The following is a 20,102-nucleotide window of genomic DNA, read 5'->3' on the forward strand; positions in this document are numbered from 1 at the left end:
AAGTTGCTTCATCCTCAGAATGGTGCGACCATTGAACTTTGAGAAACTTGATATTATGACGTCGAGTGGTACGCTCGGCCTGATCGAGGATACGAATGGGGTACTCTCGATACGTGAGATTATCTTGGAGATCAAGCGTTTCGTGGTCCACTCCACGGATAGGATCCGAGAAGCAACGCCTGAGTTGAGAAACGTGGAAGACATCGTGGACTCTGGAGAGATGCGGAGGTAGTTCCAACTGGTAGGCAACTTCTCCTCGTTTAGCGAGAATACGAAAAGGTCCAATGTAACGGGGAGCCAATTTGCCTTTGATACCGAAACGATGGGTTCCCTTCAGAGGAGTAACCCGAAGGTAAGCCTTCTCGTCAACCTCGAAAGTCATAGCCTTATGTTTTCGGTCATATTGACTCTTTTGACGAGATTGGGTTGTTTTCAACTTTTCACGAACGATGCGAACTTGCTCTTCTGCTTCCTGGATCATATCCGGGCCAAAGAATTGTCTTTCCCCGGTTTCTGACCAATTAAGGGGTGTTCGACACCGTCGTCCATAGAGAACTTCAAAAGGGGCTTTACCCAAGCTAGATTGATAGCTGTTGTTGTAAGCAAATTCGGCAAATGGAAGGCATTTCTCCCACTCCATTCCGAATGAGATAACAGAGGCTCGAAGCATGTCTTCTAGGATCTGGTTGACACGTTCTACCTGACCACTCGATTGAGGGTGAAAAGCGGTGCTAAAGGAAAGGCGGGTTCCCATAGCATTTTGGAAACTTTCCCAAAATCGAGAGGTGAAAAGACTTCCTCGATCCGAGTTAATTTCCAAAGGAACACCATGGAGAGACACTATTCGGGAGATGTACAGGTCTGCTAACTGACTAGCAGTTATACTCTCACGAACAGGTAAGAAATGGGCTACCTTGGAAAGACGATCGACAACGACGAAGATAGCATTATTCCCTCTCTTGGTCCTGGGAAAACCGGTAATGAAATCCATACCAATTTTATCCCATTTCCATTCAGGAATAGCTAGGGGTTGAAGGGTGCCAGCAGGCCGTTGATGCTCTGCTTTTACACGACGGCAGACGTCGCAATTAGCAATATACTGAGCAATTTCTCTCTTCATCCTAGTCCACCAGAACCTCTGGCGTAGGTCCTGATACATCTTGGTACTACCGGGATGAATGGTGAGAGGAGATTCATGAGCCTCCTTAAGGATCAACTGCCGTAGATGCTGGTTCTTGGGAACCACTAAACGGTTCTCAAAGTACACAACACCATGATCATTTGTGGAGAAACAACTAGCACCTCCGCTAGCAATGTTCTCCTTGATCTTAGATATTCCCTTATCTCGCTTTTGGGCAGCGATAATTTGATCCGTAAGAGTAGGTTTCGCCACCAAGGTGGAAAGAAATCCTTGAGGAACAATGTGAAGGTTAAGCTTCCGAAATTCCTCATGGAGAAGCGGTTGACTTTGTTGTAACATCAGGTTGTTACAATAAGATTTACGACTTAGCGCATCAGCCATGACGTTGGCTTTCCCTGGGGTGTAAGTTATTCCTAAGTCGAAATCTGTGATCAACTCGACCCAACGTCTTTGCCTGAGATTCAAATCCGGTTGGGTGAAGATGTACTTCAGACTTTGGTGATCAGTGAATATTTCGCAACGATTACCGAGGAGGTAATGTCGCCAGGTTTTAAGTGCATAGACTACAGCTGCAAGCTCTAGATCATGAGTAGGATAATTCTCCTCATGTGGGTGCAATTGCCGTGAAGCGTAAGCAATTACGTGTCGATCTTGCATGAGAATGCAACCTAGTCCTTGTCGCGAGGCGTCGCAGTAGATAACAAAGTCCTTAGAGAAGTCTGGCGGTACCAGTACGGGAGCAGAGTCAGGCGTCTTTTCAGTTCCTGAAAGCTGTGCTCACATTGTGGAGTCCACTCGAACTTTTTATCTTTCTTGAGGAGTTCGGTTAGAGGTTTAGCAACTTTGGAGAAGTTCTCGACAAAGCGACGACAATAGCTCGCTAAGCCCAGGAAACTCCGAACTTGCTTGACCGATTCAGGTGGAGTCCAATTAAGGACGGCTTGAACTCGCTCAGGGTTAACAGCAATACCTTTACCAGATATTACATGACCCAGATAGGTCACTTCTGACAACCAAAATTCACATTTAGAAAATTTGGCATAAAGGCGATGCTCTCGAAGTTTCTTCAACACTAGCCTTAGATGTTCGGCATGTTCTTCCTCGTTCTTGGAGTAGATGAGTATATCATTGAGGTAAACCACGACGAATTTATCCAAATACTCCATGAAGATTGAGTTCATTAACCGAAAAAGGTGACTGGAGCGTTGGTTAAACCGAAGGACATGACGGTGTACTCGTATTGGCCATAACGAGTAACAAAGGCCGTTTTAGGAATGTCCCCGTTCCTGATTTTGATTTGATGGTAGCCCAACCTCAAATCCATTTTGGAGAAGACTGAGGATCCAGCGAGCTGATCATACAGGTCGTTGATCCTGGGGAGCGGATATTTGTTCTTGATTGTGACCAAATTGACAGGTCGATAATCTACAACCATCCGGTCCGTACCATCCTTCTTCTTGACGAAGAGGACGGGGCAAGCCCACGGAGATGAACTAGGTCGGATGAAACCCTTTTTCAAGGACTCATCGAGTTGTTTCTTAAGCTCGGCTAGTTCTAGTGGTGCCATCTTATAGGGTCTTCTAGCAATCGGGACGGTTCCTGGAATGAGGTCTATTACGAACTCAACATCCCTGTCAGGTGGAACACCTGGCAATTCCTCTGGGAAGACATCCGGAAAGTCACGGACTACCGGAACGTCCTCAAGGTCTGGCAAAGGGCTGGCGTTAAGAGAATATAACTGTCGCTTGGCTATTCGGGTCAAGACATTGACTATCTTCCCCGAAGGATGGGTGAGTTGAACAGTCCTAGAGAAGCAATCAATTTTGGCATGATGGGCTGACATCCAGTCCATACCCAAGATGATATTAATATCTGAAGATTTGAGAGCTATCAAAGATGCAAGGAAAACAAGTCTGTCGACTTGGATTTCATTTCCATGACTTACCCTGGAGGTTTGCCATCTAGAACCGGGAGTGGAAATTTCCATAGTGGATGGCATGTCACAGAATGCGGTGTTATGCAAGCGAGCATAGTTCTCGGATATAAATGAATGAGATGCTCCTGTATCGAAAAGAACAGATGCCGGGTGGCAATTAACAAGGAGCGTACCGAGAACGACGTTGGGATCCTCTTGAGCTTCTTCGGCAGAGATACAGTTGACATGGCCACGTGTAGCGGTGGCCGGCTTGGCGTGGAACACTTTCCCTGTCGGCTTGCCACGGCCAACAGCTTTAGCAGGTTGATTGGGGTTGGTCTGGGGACACTCGCGCATATAGTGGCCAGGTTCCCCACACTTAAAGCAAGTCACGGAACTGGTGCGTGGAGGAGCATTGTTGGTTGGACCACCATAGGGCTTGGCTGGTGCAAACTGTTGAACGGGGCGAGGCGCCTGGAAGGATGGCCTCGGTGTGAACCTGGGTGGCAGGGCAGTGTTAGGCACCCACACGCGGCGCTTCTGAGGACCAGCACCGGATGAGGAACCCACGTCACGGCCATGCTTGCGTGTTGCGTCATAATCAGTCTGACCAGTCTCAGCACTGATGGCCTTGTTAACAAGCTTCTGAAAAGATGTGCACTCATGCAGACGGAGGTCGCGGCGAAGCTCAGGACTAAGTCCCTTACGGAACCTTGCTTGCTTCTTGGCATCAGTAGAAACTTCCTCAGTTGCATATCGTGCGAGGTTACCGAACTCCCTGCTGTAAGCATCCACAGAGAGTCGGCCTTGAGTGAAACTGCAAAATTCCTCACGTTTACGGTCCATGAGACCCTCCGGAATGTGATGTTCACGGAAAGCCTCGCTGAATTCAGCCCAAGTAGTGACATGGCCCGCTGGGCGCATAGCTCCATAATTCTCCCACCATAGACTGGCGGGGCCTTCAAGATGATATGCAGCAAAGGTGACCTTGTCAGCCTCAGCTACTAGCGCGGAACGCAGTTTGTGAGAAATACTGCGAAGCCAGTCATCAGCGTCGAGAGGCTCGACGGAGTGGTGGAACGTGGGTGGATGTAACTTGATGAAATCACTGAGTGACACCAAGTTATTTCTCTGATGGTGTGCTGTGTTCTGTTCAATACGCTCCAACAAACGGTTGGTCTCCCGCTTGTTTCTCTCGGCTTCCAGCATAACCTCGGCTAGGGAAGGAGGATGAGGCAGATTTGCATTCCTGACTTCACTGCCTTCGGCCTGCTCTTGAGGAGCAGGGTTATTGCGCGTGTTGACCATCCTAGGTAAACAAGACAATGATTTAGTCAGAATGATAAGATTCCGACATAGGATACAGAATGTAAGGAATAACTCGGAATGCAAGATGATCATCCGTATGACATGGTAGATACAGAAACTGCTTCTTTTATTCCATCGTCATACACACCATACAAGGTTTAGTACAAGACCAAACAAGGTACTATTACGGTGAAAAGAAGATTACATCTCATCGGAGGCACTCCGAGCTCCTATACATTATTTTTCTACACCTCCGGAAAGCGGTACAAACTAGGTCATATCCCACGAGTCACGCAGGACGATAGACGACACAGCTAGTACGAACTAGTGATACTACCACTAACTCAGACCGATCCGTAGTAGTCCTCGTAGAAGTCACCTCCATAGCCTGGAAGCTCAACATGATCATCCGGGAACAGACGATCTCGCGGAGCTTGTGGACCATAGGGGCTAGGATGAGGTCTTGGACCAACAGACGGTGGCCTGCGGGGACCGCGAGGTGGGGTGATGCCTCCTACATCACGCCAACCCATCACGTCTGGCAGAGCAGATCTCACAGGATAGAGATCGCGCATATCCGAATATCCAGCTTGCACAGCCGGTGCAAACCGAGTCAAAGTGGCCCAATGGTCAGCACGGGTATTGAAAAGCTCTAGCCTCAAGGCCCGATTTTCACGGTCCTTATCCTCGAGCATCTCAGCAGTGGTGCGAGTCCGTGAATCCTCCTGAGTGGGGTCAGCATAGATAGCCTGGAGATACCCTTGTGCTCCCGGAAGTGATGCTGGCATATACCGGAAATCAGAGTCCCGAAATAGGCCAGTCCTGACTCGCATGATGGTCATCATAGAGTAGGCGGCATCCTGCACAGCCATCTCAATAGTAACCCCGAGTCCATAGGAGCAGTGAAGGGGCTCGGTGGATCCAGGATAAGATGGAAATATCCTGACAGTGCAGAGATACTGGCTTTGATTAAAGTCTCGAAATTGCTCTTCGACCGTGTACTCAGGATACCAACGGTATCCAGCCTCAGTCATTACCCTGACCAACATGGCAGTATGGCCGGGTACATCTAGGCATCGAGTCAGGCGAACCACTTGATTGAGGTCGCGAGTGGCCATCTGAAAGCACAACCATAATGCAAAGGCATTAGAATTTCTAGCAAAATTTCGACAGCATAACAGCTGTAAATGCTCAAAAAGGATTTTGAGACATTTGACAAAGGATTTCATACACACTCAACAACATCATATCAAAGTTCTGAGTCCATCCTAGCAACATAATGTGGTAGTAGAACTGAACTAGGCTTGTATCCATCAAACCTATAAGGTACTACTGATTAGTAACACGTGAACCTGATAGAGAGAAAAGATCCTAATTCCTTAACCCCCGGTGGAAGAATAGACTGACTCAGATCAGAATGTCATAAGATAAAGGAGTAAAAAGAGCCTTACGTTCCAACCCACAAACAATTCCCCTACATATAACTAAAGAATTTCTAGACTCAACATCGACCAGTTTGGCTTGGAGAACCTACAGGCAGTCCGGCTCTGATACCAACGCTGTCAGGACCCCGACTCGATGCCACATAGGTCTAGCATGTAACACCTCATATCACTTTGCGGCCTCACGCACGGTATTCCCACGGGTGTCGTCTTACCTTTGCCCGGGACCGTTTGCGCCTTTTGGCACACGTATATGATAGTGTCGCTAGCATCCATATGATAAGGAGCCCGGGCTGACATGGCTAGTCGTAAACCCAAAGTGGCACAGACTTACAGGGACAGGCATCCATGACCCAGCATCGAACGTGTCGGTCATCAGCAAGTGGGTCCGGGCTGTAGCACTGGGCTAGCAGGACTCCGGTAAACCGGGCTGTAGCGGGCTAACAGGACTCCGGTACTCAATGCGTGACATTTCCCCGAAGGGACAGACACAGGAACGAAGAAGGACACATGCCGGCCAGCCTAAGTGTTCCAGAGCAGTAGCAAGCTACCATGGCTCAGTGGTAACACTAGGAGACATTTCCCGGTAAGAGAGGCTACTAAAGATAAACAACTAGATAGTCAGATCCCACACATACCAAGCATTTCAATCATACACACAATATGCTCGATATGTGCAAATACAACAAGGCATCACAACATGACTCTACGACACAAGTACTTTATTTAAGGCTCAGAGAGCCATACATAACATACACATAGGTACGGGTCACACGACCCAGCATTCAAGTCATACAGTCATACAAACCAGCAGCGGAAGTAACTTGTCTGAGTACAGACAACTAGTAAAATAAAAGAGGCTTGGAAAGCCTAGCTATACTACGTGGTCCTTCACAAGCTCAGGATCACCACCTGGGCCTTAGCCTACTCATTGATGTCAACGTCTACGAAGAACCCATCAGAAGGGGTTGCAGCGTCTTCTGTAAAAATGTAAATTATAGCAACATGAGTACAAAGGTACTCAGCAAGACTTACATCAGATCCTACATACATGCACATTATCAAGAAGGGTTGGTGGAGTTGTTGCAGCAAGCCAGCTTTGACTCTTGGCTAGGCTATCCTACGAGACTCCAACTTGAAATGGTTTTGCGCACACGAGTCCACTACTCACCACTTCAATACACTACCGAGGATCCACCTCCGTCTTCCTACGGAAGAGCCATCCTCGGCACTCACACTTATCTTGAGGCTTTTAGTAGTTTCCATTTACTTGTCTATGAACTGTATAGGCAACCAAGTAGTCCTTTACCGCGGACGCGGCTATTCGAATAGATCATGATAACCCTGCAGGGGTGTACTTCTTCATACATGTTTCCACCACTTAGCGTCTGCACACGACATGTGCTCGGCAGACTTCAAGCGAAAGCCGACGTGGGTGTAGACCACGACCTACCTAAACACCTAAGTCTCTAGTCCAGGTTTATCGCCTATCCAGGTTCCATCCGCAGGGAGTCCGGCCGAGGTTTCCCATACGGCCCCGAACGATGTGTACAGGGTTCCGTGACACCTAACGGGTGCCCGGTATTCCCGGCCACGTACCTACCGCATCACAGCCCACCCCTACGGTCAGCGCTGTCCACGGCCTCCAGTAGGCTACAAACACCAGAAACTACTTGCAACTCCTGGACAGAGAACTAGGGTGAATAAGAAGTCGAGCGGGGTCATATTTCAGGGCCCAATGCATGGTAGTAGCTGTATCTTAAATCACACATACAGATCTCAGTGCTTAAGGTCGGCTTCAATGAAACAACCCACCATGTACTCCTACATGGCCTCTCATCGATACCTTTACCAAATCGTGTTCACCACATCACTCTCATTACTGACATAATCATTTCACTCTAGCTCATCACCCAGACGAACCAGACCTGACACGACTCTAAGCATAGCAGGCATAGCAAGGTAGGAACAACACATACATATGGCTCAATCAACTCCTACACATGCTAGTGGGTTTCATCTAGTTACTGTGGCAATGACAGGTCATGCAGAGGAAGTGGGTTCAACTACCGTAGCACACAGCAGTTTGAAACGCGTTGTCTTAATGCAGTAAAAGAGAGCAGGAGCGAGAACATGGGATTGTATCGATATGATCAAATAGTTGGTTGCTTGCCTGATGGTTCGATGCACTGATATGGTTCTTCGCTAGGGTAATCACGGTACTCCTCGGGGGCAGAACCTGCCGCAAAGAACACCGATACACAACCATCACCAAACAATGTGCGACAATATGATGCATGCATGAAACATGGCAATATGAGTGTGTTGGGCTAATGCAACTAAAACCAGAAGGGTTTGAACCAATTTGAACCAAAGATTCAAATTTCAAACTCATACATGGCCCTTTAAAGTGTTTTATCTTGTTCTGCATTAAACATCAAGTTAACTTGTTTAATCATGCATGAAAATAGTACAGATGGATAGATTGGATTTTTCTGATCATTTTTCATATATAACTTGTCTGATTTGGAGTTACAGATTAAAAGTTATGAATTTTTGAAGTTTAAACTATATTCTGGAATTTCCTATATTAGAATAAATCCAGAAATTAATTTATTGCGTCAGCCATGCGTCAGGATGACGTCAGGGTCAACGGGGACGTCCAGGTCAAACCTGACTGTGGGTCCAGGGTGTCAGGGTAATTAGATTAGTTAAAGTTTAATTAAAACTAAACCTATTTAATTAACAGGGCTGGGCCCCACCTGTCATTGACTCATCGGAGTCAACCAGGGCCCACCCGCGGTCAAACCGGGTCGGCTGCACCGGCGTTTAGCCGCCGGCGAGCCCGACGCGGCGGCGGAAGTGGTTTTGGCCGTTCCGGCAACCAAACGAGTCGCGGAGGCCATCGGAGTGGAGCTGAGGAGGAGCCGCAGCTCTTGGTGGAGTCCGTTGGGGTCGGGGTGGCCGGAGTTGGCGCCGGCGACGACTTTGGCGGCCACCGGAGTTCGGCCGAAGGCGAACTTGACGCTAGAGGGGTCGGTGAGGTGCGGGGAGTAGCTGGTTAGGTGCTACGTGACGTGGTGAGCATGATGGACACCAAGTTGTGGCCGGAGGGTGACCGGGAGCACGTCGGCGACGAGCTCCGCGGCGGTGGGTGCGGTTGAGCTCCGGGAGGTCGCTACACGGCTCGGGAGCAAGAAAAGAAGGGAGGGGAAGATGGTTAAGCTCACGGGGAGTTCGACGAAGCACTTGGTGCGGCCGGGGACGGGCCGGAGCGACGACGGCGTTGAAGGGGATCTCCGGCGACGGCGGTTCGGTCGAGGTCGATGCGGTGGGCTCGGGCCTTGCGAGCGCTCGGGGCTCGGCTTGCTCGAAGGAGAGGAGGGTGGCGGAGCTCCTGGACACGGCGGCACGGCGTGGGGTTGACGGAGGGCGTGGCTACGGCGAGGGGGTGGCGGCGATGGCGTCGGCCATGGCGGGGGAGCGCGAGAGAGAGGAGTTGGGGGAGAATGGAGGTGTCCTGGGGGTTCACGGCGCGGCGTGGAGTTCATCCATCCAGCCACGAGGCGAGGAGGTGAAGCAGGGCGACGGCCAGCTGCGTGGCGCACGCTGCGGCCGCCGTCGGGCACCTGCCTACCTGCCTGGCCGGCAAGCAGCTCGCTGGAGCGGCGCTGGGCTGGGCCGGCAGGTGGGCCTGGTGCTGGGCGCCAGGTAAGTTTTTGCTATTTCTCCTGTTTTCTGTTTTTTAATACTTCTGCAACTTTGTTGAATTATTAAAAATACTTAGGCAACTCCTAAAATCACCAAACTACTCCTGGTCCATAGTTGGATTATTTCCAACATGAAACATTTTAGTTTGCAGATATTTGAGCATTTGAAATATTTTATATAATTTTAAATGCCCAAATTCAAATATCTATGATTTAATTCAAAGACCCTAAGATGGCCTAGGAAAATGTGCATCACTTCTGGAAGAGGTTGTGAACCAAGACAAAAATGATGGGCATTTTAGAAGGGCATTTCAGGTTCATTGAAAAAGTTTTTAGTAAACCCTAGTTGGCTTCAGAGGGGGCTGGGGGTTCTGTCATCCCCATTTCAGGTTTCTGATGAAAGAATAGACATGATGCACACTCTAATGCATGAACTAGCTAGGGTGTGACATTACTTCTACGCGTTGCTTATTTTGCCATGCTATGCTCGTAGACGTGGATTGGGTTTGAGTGATTTCCATGACAGATGTGAGATTGTTAAATTAATGGTTTACTTAAGGTGGCAACTTTAATACACATCTGGGTGGATTGAGGCACCTGGGGTATCCAGTGATTGCCTGTTTTATTTTTGGAAATCCCAGGGTTACCGTGTGATTCTCCTATGGACCGCAACCCAGGCTCAAAGGGAACTGAGTCTATTCATGCTAGAAACTTCCGTGTGCAGCCGCAAGCTATTATGGGCTCTAGCATAGTTGAGTAAGTTACATGAAGCTCTTGAAGAGGTGGATCAGCGGGTAGTGGGTTTGTAGGTTTGGTATGGTCTGCCCGGAGTAGAGAGTTAATGTTTCTGAAAGACTGTGTCTCGGTCATCCGTTTCTCAAACATCATGTAGTGCGAGGAATCAGCGGAGGCGATCGAGTCTTGCGGGGAAAAGTGCGCAAACCTCTGCAGAGTGTACAATCTAATCATGGTTAGCCGTGTCCCCGGTTATGGACAATTCTGAGTATCTAGTACTTGAGTATTCGCATGTATCTCAACACTTCTAATTAATCTTGCTGGGTTGTTAACTATTTTAATTGGGATCATTGAGTTGGGGTTACCTTCTCAAGTGATGTTTCAACCACCATGATAGTTAAATTAAAATTTATTCCTTTGAAGTAGGGAAAAATTGGCTTTTCGCAAAAAACTGTAACCGTAGAGCTTTCCACCAGCCAAATATGCATGTAGTGGTAGTATTATTCTGTTATTGCTCTTTTGTGTTACATTGCCAGCATATTCCATGTGTTGACCCGTTCTCGGGCTGCAATGTATTATGTTGCAGACTTTTCAGACGAGGAGTAAGGTTCGTAGGTCGTTGCCGTGCAGCTCAGCTATGCCGTTGGAGTTGATGGACTCACTTTATCTTCCAAGCCTTCCGCTGTTATCGCATTAGATGGCCTTAAGCCATATTATTGTAACAAGTTCTCTTTTGAGACTTTCGATGTAATAAGTGTGTGATTGCTACTCTATTATAAATCCTTCGAGTATTGTGTGTGTCAGCATTATCGATCCAGGGATGACACGGAAGCACAGAGACTTGACCATCTGAGGTCGGGTCGCTACACTTGTGCTTCAAAGTAGCACCATGATCTTCATAATAGAGAGTCTCCTATGATATCACTTACATATACTAGTGGGAATTTTTCATTATAGAACTTGGCTTGTATATTCCAATGATGGGCTTCCTCAAATTGTCCTAGGTCTTCATGAGCAAGAAAGTTGGATGCACACCTACTTAGTTTCTTTTTGAGCTTTCATACACCTATAGCTCTAGTGCATCCGTTTCATGGCAATCCCTACTCACTCACATTGATATCTACTGATGGGCATCCCCATAGCCCGTTGATACGCCTAGTTGATGTGAGACTATCTCCCTCTTTTTGTCTTCTCCACAACCACCATATTCTCTTCCATAATAGTGTTATATCCATGGCTCACGCGCATGTATTGCGTGAAAGTTGAAAAGGTTCAAGAACATCAAAAATATGATACAATTGCTTGGCTTGTCACCGGGGTTGTGCATGATTTAAATATTTTGTGTGATGAAGATGGAGCATAGCCAGACTATATGATTTTGTAGGGATAGCTTTATTTGGCCATGTTATTTTGAGAAGACATGATTGCTTTATTAGTATGCTTGAAGTATTATTGTTTTTATGTCAATATTAAACTTTTGTTTTGAATATTATGGATCTGAACATTCATGCCACAATAAAGAAGATTACATTGATGAATATGTTAGGTAGCACTCCACATCAATAATTCTGTTTTTATCATTTACCTACTCAAGGACGAACAGGAATTAAGCTTCGGGATGCTTGATATGTCTCCGACGTATCTATAATTTTTTATTGTTCCGTGCTATTATATTATCTGTTTTGGATGTTTTATATGCACTTATATGTTATTTTATATAATCTTTGGAAATAACCTACTAACCTAGAGCCAAGTGCCAGCTTTTGTTTTTTGCTTGTTTTAGAGTTTCGCAGAAAAGGAATACCAAACGGAGTCCAAACGGAATAAAACTTTTGCGATGATATTTCTTGGACCAAAAGCAAACCATGAGACTTGGAGATGAAGTCGTAGGATCCACGAGGCGGCCACAAGGACGGAGAGTGCATCCAGGGGGGTAGGGCGCGCCCCCCACCCTTGTGGGCCCCTCGTGCACTTCTTGACCTAATTCTTTCACCCATATATACTCTTATACCCCAAAACCATCAGGGGGAGCCACGAATACACTTTTCCACCGCTGCAACCTTTTGTACCCATCAGATCCCATTTAGGGACCTTTTTCGGCGCCTGCCGGAGGGGGATACGATCATGGAGGGCTTCTATATCAACACCATTACCCTTCCGATGAAGCGTGAGTAGTTTAACACAGACCTACGGGTCCATAGCTAGTAGCTAGATGGCTTCTTCTCTCTCTTTGATTATCAATACCATGTTCTCCTCGATGTTCTTGGAGATCTATTCGATGTAATACTCTTTTGCGGTGTGTTTGTCAAGATCCGATGAATTTTGGATTTATGATCAGATTATCTATGAATATTATTTTAGTCTTCTCTGAATTCTTATATGCATGATTTGATATCTTTGCAAGTCTCTTCGAATTATCGGTTTAGTTTGGCCTACTAGATTGGTTTTTCTTGCAATGGGAGAAGTGCTTAGCTTTGGGTTCAATCTTGCGGTGTCCTTTCCCAGTGACAGTAGGGGCAGCAAGGCATGTATTATATTGTTGCCATCGAGGATAAAAAGATGGGTTTTTCATGATATTGCTTGAGTTAATTCCTCTACATCATGTCATCTTACTTAATGTGTTACTCCATTCTTTATGAACTTAATATTCTAGATGCATGTTGGATCGCGGTCGATGTGTGGAGTAATAGTAGTAGATGCAGAATCGTTTCGGTCTACGTGACACAAACATGATGCCTATGTTCATGATCATTGCCTTAGATATCGTCATAATTATGCGCTCTTCTATCAATTGGTCGGCAGTAATTTGTTCACCCACCGTATTTTTTGCTATCTTGAGAGAAGCCACTAGTGAAACCTATGGCCCCGGGGTCTCTTTTCCATCATATAAGTTCTCTCTTCCATCATATTAAGTCTCTTTTCCATCATATTAGTATCCGGTTTACTGTTTTGCAATCTTTTACTTTCTGATCTATAAACCAAAAATACCAAAAATATTTACTTTATCGTTTATCTATCTCAATGAGATCTCACTTTTGCAAGTAATTGTGAAGGGATTGACAACCCCTTTATCGTGTTGGGTGCAAGTTTGTTTGATTGTTTGTGCAGGTATTCGGTGACTTGTGCGTTGTCTCCTACTGGATTGATACCTTGGTTCTCAAACTGAGGGGAATACTTACTCTAATTTGCTGCATCACCCTTTCCTGTTCAAGGGAAAAACCAACACAAGCTCAAGAGGTAGCACGCAACGCGTAAGAGGGGTTGTCAATCCCTCCTCGGTATTGAGATAGATTAAATTGTGTGAGATTTGATAAATAGATCTAGCAAAAACACAAAATAAAATAAATGAAGAAAAAGTGCAGCAACATATTTTGGGGTTTTAATATGATAGGAAATAGACCCGGGGGGCGTAGATTTCACTAGAGGCTTCTCTTGAGAAAATAGCATACGGTGGGTAAACAAATTACTGTTGGGCAATTAACATAAGAGCAAATAATTATGACGATATCCAAGGCAATGATCATGTATATAGGCATCACGTCCAAGATTAGTAGACCGACTCCTGCCTGCATCTACTACTATTACTCCACACATCAGCGGTTGTCCAGCATGCATCTAGTGCATTAAGTTCATGGAAAACGGAGTAATGCAATAAGAATGATGACATGATGTAGACAAGATCTATTCATGTAGGAATAGACCCCATATTTTTATCCTTAATGGCAACGATACATGCGTGTCATGTCTCCATCTATTACTGAGATTGAGCACCGCAAGATTGAACCCATCACAAAGCACCTCTTTCCATGGCAAGAAAAAACAATTGGTCAAACCAAACCAAAGTTTTGGAGAAGAAATACGAGGCTATAAAAATCATGCATGAAAGAATTGAGCAAAGACTCGAATAATATTCATGGATAGATCTGATCATAAACTCACAATTCATTGGATCCCAACAAACACACCGCAAAAAGTCATTACATCAAATAGATCTCCAAGAACATCGAGGAGAACATTGTATTGAGAATAAAAAGAGAGAAGAAGCCATCTAGCTACTTCCTACGGACCCGTAGGTCTATGGTAAACTACTCACGCATCATCGGAGGGGCAAGGGTGATGATGAAGAACCCCTTCGTGATCGTTGACCCCTCCGGCAGAGTGCCGGAGAAGGCTCTAGATTGGATCTCATGGTTCTAGAACTTGCGGCTGCTGGAATTGTGTTTCATCGACTCCCCTAGGGTTTTTGGGATTTTAGAGTATTTATAGAGGTGGATGGCGGTAGAGAAGCTTCATATGGGCTCCACTACCCACCAGGGCGCGCTTGGGCCTTTTGGCTCGCCCTGGTGCCTAGTGGTCCCCATGGGCCTCCTCCCGTGCACTTATTTGGCTCCCTGGGTGTCTTCTGTCCAGAAAGAATCTCCAAAAAGTTTCGTGGCATTTGGACTTCGTTTGGTATTGATATTCTGCAAAGTAAAAAACAAGCAGAAAACAGCAACTGGCACTAGGCACTATGTCAATAGGTTAGTCCCAGAAAAAATGATATAAAGTTGCTAGTAAATGAATATAGAACATCCAAGGTTGATAATATAATAGCATGGAACAATAAAAAATATAGATACATTGGAGACGGATCATGGCCATAGTTTTCACTAGAAGCTTCTCTCTTGAAAATAGCATACGGTGGGTAAACAAATTAATGTTGGGTAATAGATAGAAAAGTGAATAATCATGGCAATATCCAAGGCAATGATCATGTATATAGGCATCACGTCTGAGACAAGTAGACCGACTCCTACCTGCATCTACTACTATTACTCCACACATCGACCGATATCCAGCATGCATCTAGAGTATTGAGTTCATAAAGAATGGAGTAACGCCTTAAGCAAGATGACATGATGTAGACAAAGTAAACTTGCGCATGAATAAATGTGGCGTGTCCCTTTCTGTCACTGGGATATAGATCACCGCAAGATTGAACCCATCACAAATAAACGTGTCGTGTCCCTTTCTGTCACTTACGAATGATGACACGACACGTATTTTCCTTAATGGCATCAATACAAATACGTGTCCTGTCCCTTTCTATCACTCGGATATAGATCACCGCAAGATTGAACCCATCACAAAACACCTCTCCCGCTGCAAGAAAAATCAATCTAGTTGGCCAAATCAAATCAATAGATCAGAGAGAAATATAAAGCTATAATAATTATGCATAAGAGAGTTCAGAGAAGATTCAAATAATATCATGGATAATCTGATCATAAACTCACAATTCATCATATCCCAACAAACACACCACTAAAAGTGATTACATCGAATAGAACTCCAAGAACATCAAGGAGAACATTGTATTGAAGATCAAAGAGAGAGAGGAAGCCATCTAGCTACTAGCTATGGACCCGTAGGTCTGTGGTGAACTACTCACACATCATCGGAAGGGCAGCAAGGTTATGTAGAGCCCCTCCATGATCGATTCCCCCTTCGGCGGACTGCCGGAAAAGGCCTCCAGATGGGATCTCATGAGAATAGAAGCTTGTGGCGCTGGAAAAAGTAATTTGGGTGGCTCCCTGTTGGTTTCCCGATTTTAGAGAATTTATAGAGGCGTAATTAGGTCAAACGGATGCACGTGGGCCCCACAAGCCACCAGGGCATGCCTGCCCCCTGGGCGCACCCTGGTGCCTTGTGGGCTACTCCTTCATCTTCTAGCCATCTCCCAAAGCTTCCAGGGTCTCTTATGTCCATAAAAAATTGTCAAAAAGTTTCTTGGTATTTGGACTTCGTTTGGTACTGATATTCTGGAAAACCAAAAACAGGCAAAAAAAGCAACTGGCACTTGGCACTAAGTAAATAATTAGTCCCAAAAATGATACATAGTGACATATAAATGCATATAAAACATCCAAGATTGATACTATAATAGCATGGAAAATTCAAAAATTATAGATATGTTGAAGACGTATCAATGCCTCCATGTCAACTTGTGGTTCACCTTGATGTGAAGTTGAGGCTTCCACTTGAATAGATGAAGTGCTCTCCTTCACCTCCATTGGACAGATCTTGCCAATAGACAAGTCCTAAATTACTTCCGAAGGATCTTTGTCTCCTACATCAATTGGCAATTTCTCTACTTGCGAGCCGTTATATTCATCAAACTTCACATCTACCCTCTCTTCAACTTTTTGAGTGAAGTTATTGTAGACACGGTAAGTGTGAGAGTTCAGTCCATAGCCGAGCAGGTAACCCTCATGAGATTTAGTAGCAAATTTTGAACAATGATGCTTGTCAAAAATGTAACACTTTGAACCAAATACTCGAAAGTATCCAACTTGTGGCTTGTTACCAGTGAGTTACTCGTATGCCGTTTTACCAAGAAGCTTGTGAAGATAAAGTCGATTTGTAGCATGGAAAGCCGTCTCAACTGCTTCTGCCCAAAAGTGTTTTGGAATCTTGTATTCATCAAGCATCGTTCTCTCCATCTCAATGAGGGTACGGTTCTTTCTCTCAACAACTCCATTTTGTTGAGGTGTGTGCGTAGCCGAGAACTCATGAGACGCCTTCTTCATCAAGAAAGGTATCCACATTAGCGTTCTTGAACTCCATTCTGTTGTCGCTTCGAACCTTCTTGATCTTCACTTCAAATTGATTTTGGGCCTTCCTAGCCAAGTTCTTGAAGATCTTTTGTACCTGCGATTTGTCATCGAGAAAGAACGCCCACGTAAACCTTGAAAAATCATCAACAATGACCAAACCAAAAGAGTTACCACCAAGGCTCTTGTAAGCATTGGGACCAAAGAGATCCATATGGAGTAGGTCAAGTGGTATTCTCGTGGCTATAATATAATGTTCTTCACTAGATGACTTCCTCCAACTTGTTTTCCTTCTTGGCAAGCACTACAAAGTCTATCCTTCTCAAATATAACACCTTTCACACCAAGGATATGATCTCCTTTAACAAGTTAATCAAGATTTCACATGCCTAAATGTCCTAGCATTCTATGCCATAACCAACCTTTAGAAGATTTTGCAAAAAGACATGTACGAGGTTGGGATCTTTTAATGAAATCAACAATGTATAGATCACCTCTGTGGATACCGGTAAAGACCATATTATGATTATCTTGACAAAATACTTGGCAATCTACTTTGGTAAACAAGAAATTGAAACCAAAGTCGGCTAGTCTAGATACGTAAACAAGATTGCAGCCAAGATATTAAATAAGCGTAACATTTTGAATAGAGCTATCATTGGATATGGTCACCTTACCAAAGCCAAGTACCTTATCCTTGGAGTTATCACCCAAGGTCACATATTTGCGTGGACCATCCTTTTTAGCAAGCTCATGAAACATGTCTTTATCTCCGGTCATGTGATCGGTGCATCCACTATCAAGAATCCATTATTTTCCTCCGGCCATGTAATCTCGAAGATTTGCCATGAGACTATGATTTCTCATAGTCTTCTCATATTCGATGTCATATTCTTCGTCTTCATCATAATAGTCATGCTCAACATCGGCATCATGCATGTGATCATCACCTAGGGTAAATGATTTGTTAGATTTATGATCATGACAATGTGCAAGTTTGTGGATTCTAATGGTTCTCGTGTTAATGTTGCTAATGGTTCAGGTGTCACCTTTAGCACGCATGAGATCACGAAACTCAAATAGAAATTCATCAAACTTAGGATCACTAGGCTTCATCTTGTGAAAGGCAATGGACTTATGAAGAATTTCATTCAGGTTCTTTAATGAGTAATTCAGAAAGCATATCTCAATGTCTTTCCATAGGGTGTATGCGCATTCAAAGTTTTGCATGCACATAAGCACATTTCTGGGTCAACATCTCATGATAAGATCAATGGTTCTAATATTGTGAAGCATATCAATTTACTCTTCATGAGTGGGATGTAAGGGATCAATAGGAGGCACATAAGGACTTTGAACATTCTTACTTAAGCTAAATTCATCAAAGATAGCAAGCATTTCAATTTCCAAGAGTTATAATACTCTCCATCAAGAATGGGCACTCTACGTCTAAGACTCCCAAAGTAGACACATACATCATCCTCCAATGGTGACAAGACCAAAGCAATGTAGACCAATGCTCTGGTACCAATTGTAGGATCAGAGAAGATAGGTCTAGAGGGAAGGGTGAATAGACTCTTAACCAACCAAAGGTGCAATATTTAATTCTCTTGAACTTTAGGCAGATTTTGGCACTAGTTAAGATAACACCAAGGCTTTCTACACATGCACATCCAGAGATAGAGCAGCGGAAACAGTAAATCATGTAATGTGCGGAAAGTAAGGGATGAGATAGAAATTCAAACGCAATGAAGACACAATGTTTTTTGGCGTGGTTCTGATAGGTGGTGCTATCGAACGTCCACGTTGATGGAGACTTCAGCCCACGGAGGGTAACGGTTGCGCGAGTCCACGAAGGGCTCCACCCACGAAGGGTCCAGGAAGAAGCAACCTTTCCTATTCCACCATGGCTTACGTCGACGAAGCACTAGCCTCACTCAGGTAGATCTGAAGGAAATATGCCCTAGAGGCAATAATAAAGTTATTACTTATTTCCTTATTTCATGATAAATTTTTATTATTCATGCTATAATTGTATTAACCAGAGACATAATACATGTGTGAATACATAGACAAACATAATGTCACTAGTATGCCTATACTTGACTAGCTCGTTAATCAAAGATGGTTAAGTTTCCTAACCATAGACATGAGTTGTTATTTGATTAACGGGGTCACATCATTTGGAGAATGATGTGATTGACTTGACCCATTCCGTTAGCTTAGCACTTGATCGTTTAGTATGTTGCTACTGCTTTCTTCATGACTTATACATGTTCCTATGACTATGAGATTATGCAACTCCCATTTACCGGAGGAACACTTTGTGTGCTACCAAACGTCACAACATAACTGGGTGATTATAAAGGAGCTCTACAGGTGTCTCCGAAGGTACTTGTTGGGTTGGCGTATTTCAAGATTAGGATTTGTCACTCCGATTGTCGGAGAGGTATCTTTGGGCCCTCTCGGTAATATACATCACTATAAGCCTTGCAAGCAATGTGACTAATCAGTTAGTTGCAAGATGATGTATTACATAACGAGTAAAGAGACCTGGCGGTAACGAGATTGAAATAGGTATTGAGATACCGACGATCGAATCTCGGGCAAGTAACATACCGATGACAAAGGGAACAACGTATGTTGTTATGCGGTTTGACCGATAAAGATCTTCGTAGAATATGTGGGAGCCAATATGAGCATCCAGGTTCCGCTATTGGTTATTGACTGGAGACGTGTCTCGGTCATGTCTACATTGTTCTCGAACTCGTAGGGTCCGCACGCTTAAGGTTTCAATGACAGTTATATTATGAGTTTATGAGTTTTGATGTACCGAAGGAGTTCAAAGTCCCGGATGAGATCGGGGACATGACGAGGAGTCTCGAAATGGTCAAGACGTAAAGATCGATATATTGGACGACTATATTCGGACTTCGGAAAGGTTCCGAGTGATTCGGGTATTTTTCGTAGTACCGGAGAGTTACGGGAATTCGCCGGGGAGTATATGGGCCTTATTGGGCTTTAGGGAAAGAGAGAGGAGAAGCTGGGCGCCCCCCCCAAGGCCTAGTCCGAATTGGACTAGGGGGAGGGGTTGCGCCCCCTCCTTCCTTCTCTTCTCTCTCCCCTTTCCTTGACTCCTACTCCTACTACTTGGAAGGAGGGAATCCTACTCCCGGTGGGAGTAGGACTCCTCCTTGGCACGCCTCCTCCTGGCCGGCCTCCCCCTCCCCCTTGATCCTTTATATACGGGGGCATGGG

The sequence above is a fragment of the Triticum aestivum genome, chromosome 4B (genome assembly GCF_018294505.1).
Source record: "Triticum aestivum cultivar Chinese Spring chromosome 4B, IWGSC CS RefSeq v2.1, whole genome shotgun sequence".
Classification (NCBI taxonomy): domain Eukaryota; kingdom Viridiplantae; phylum Streptophyta; class Magnoliopsida; order Poales; family Poaceae; genus Triticum; species Triticum aestivum.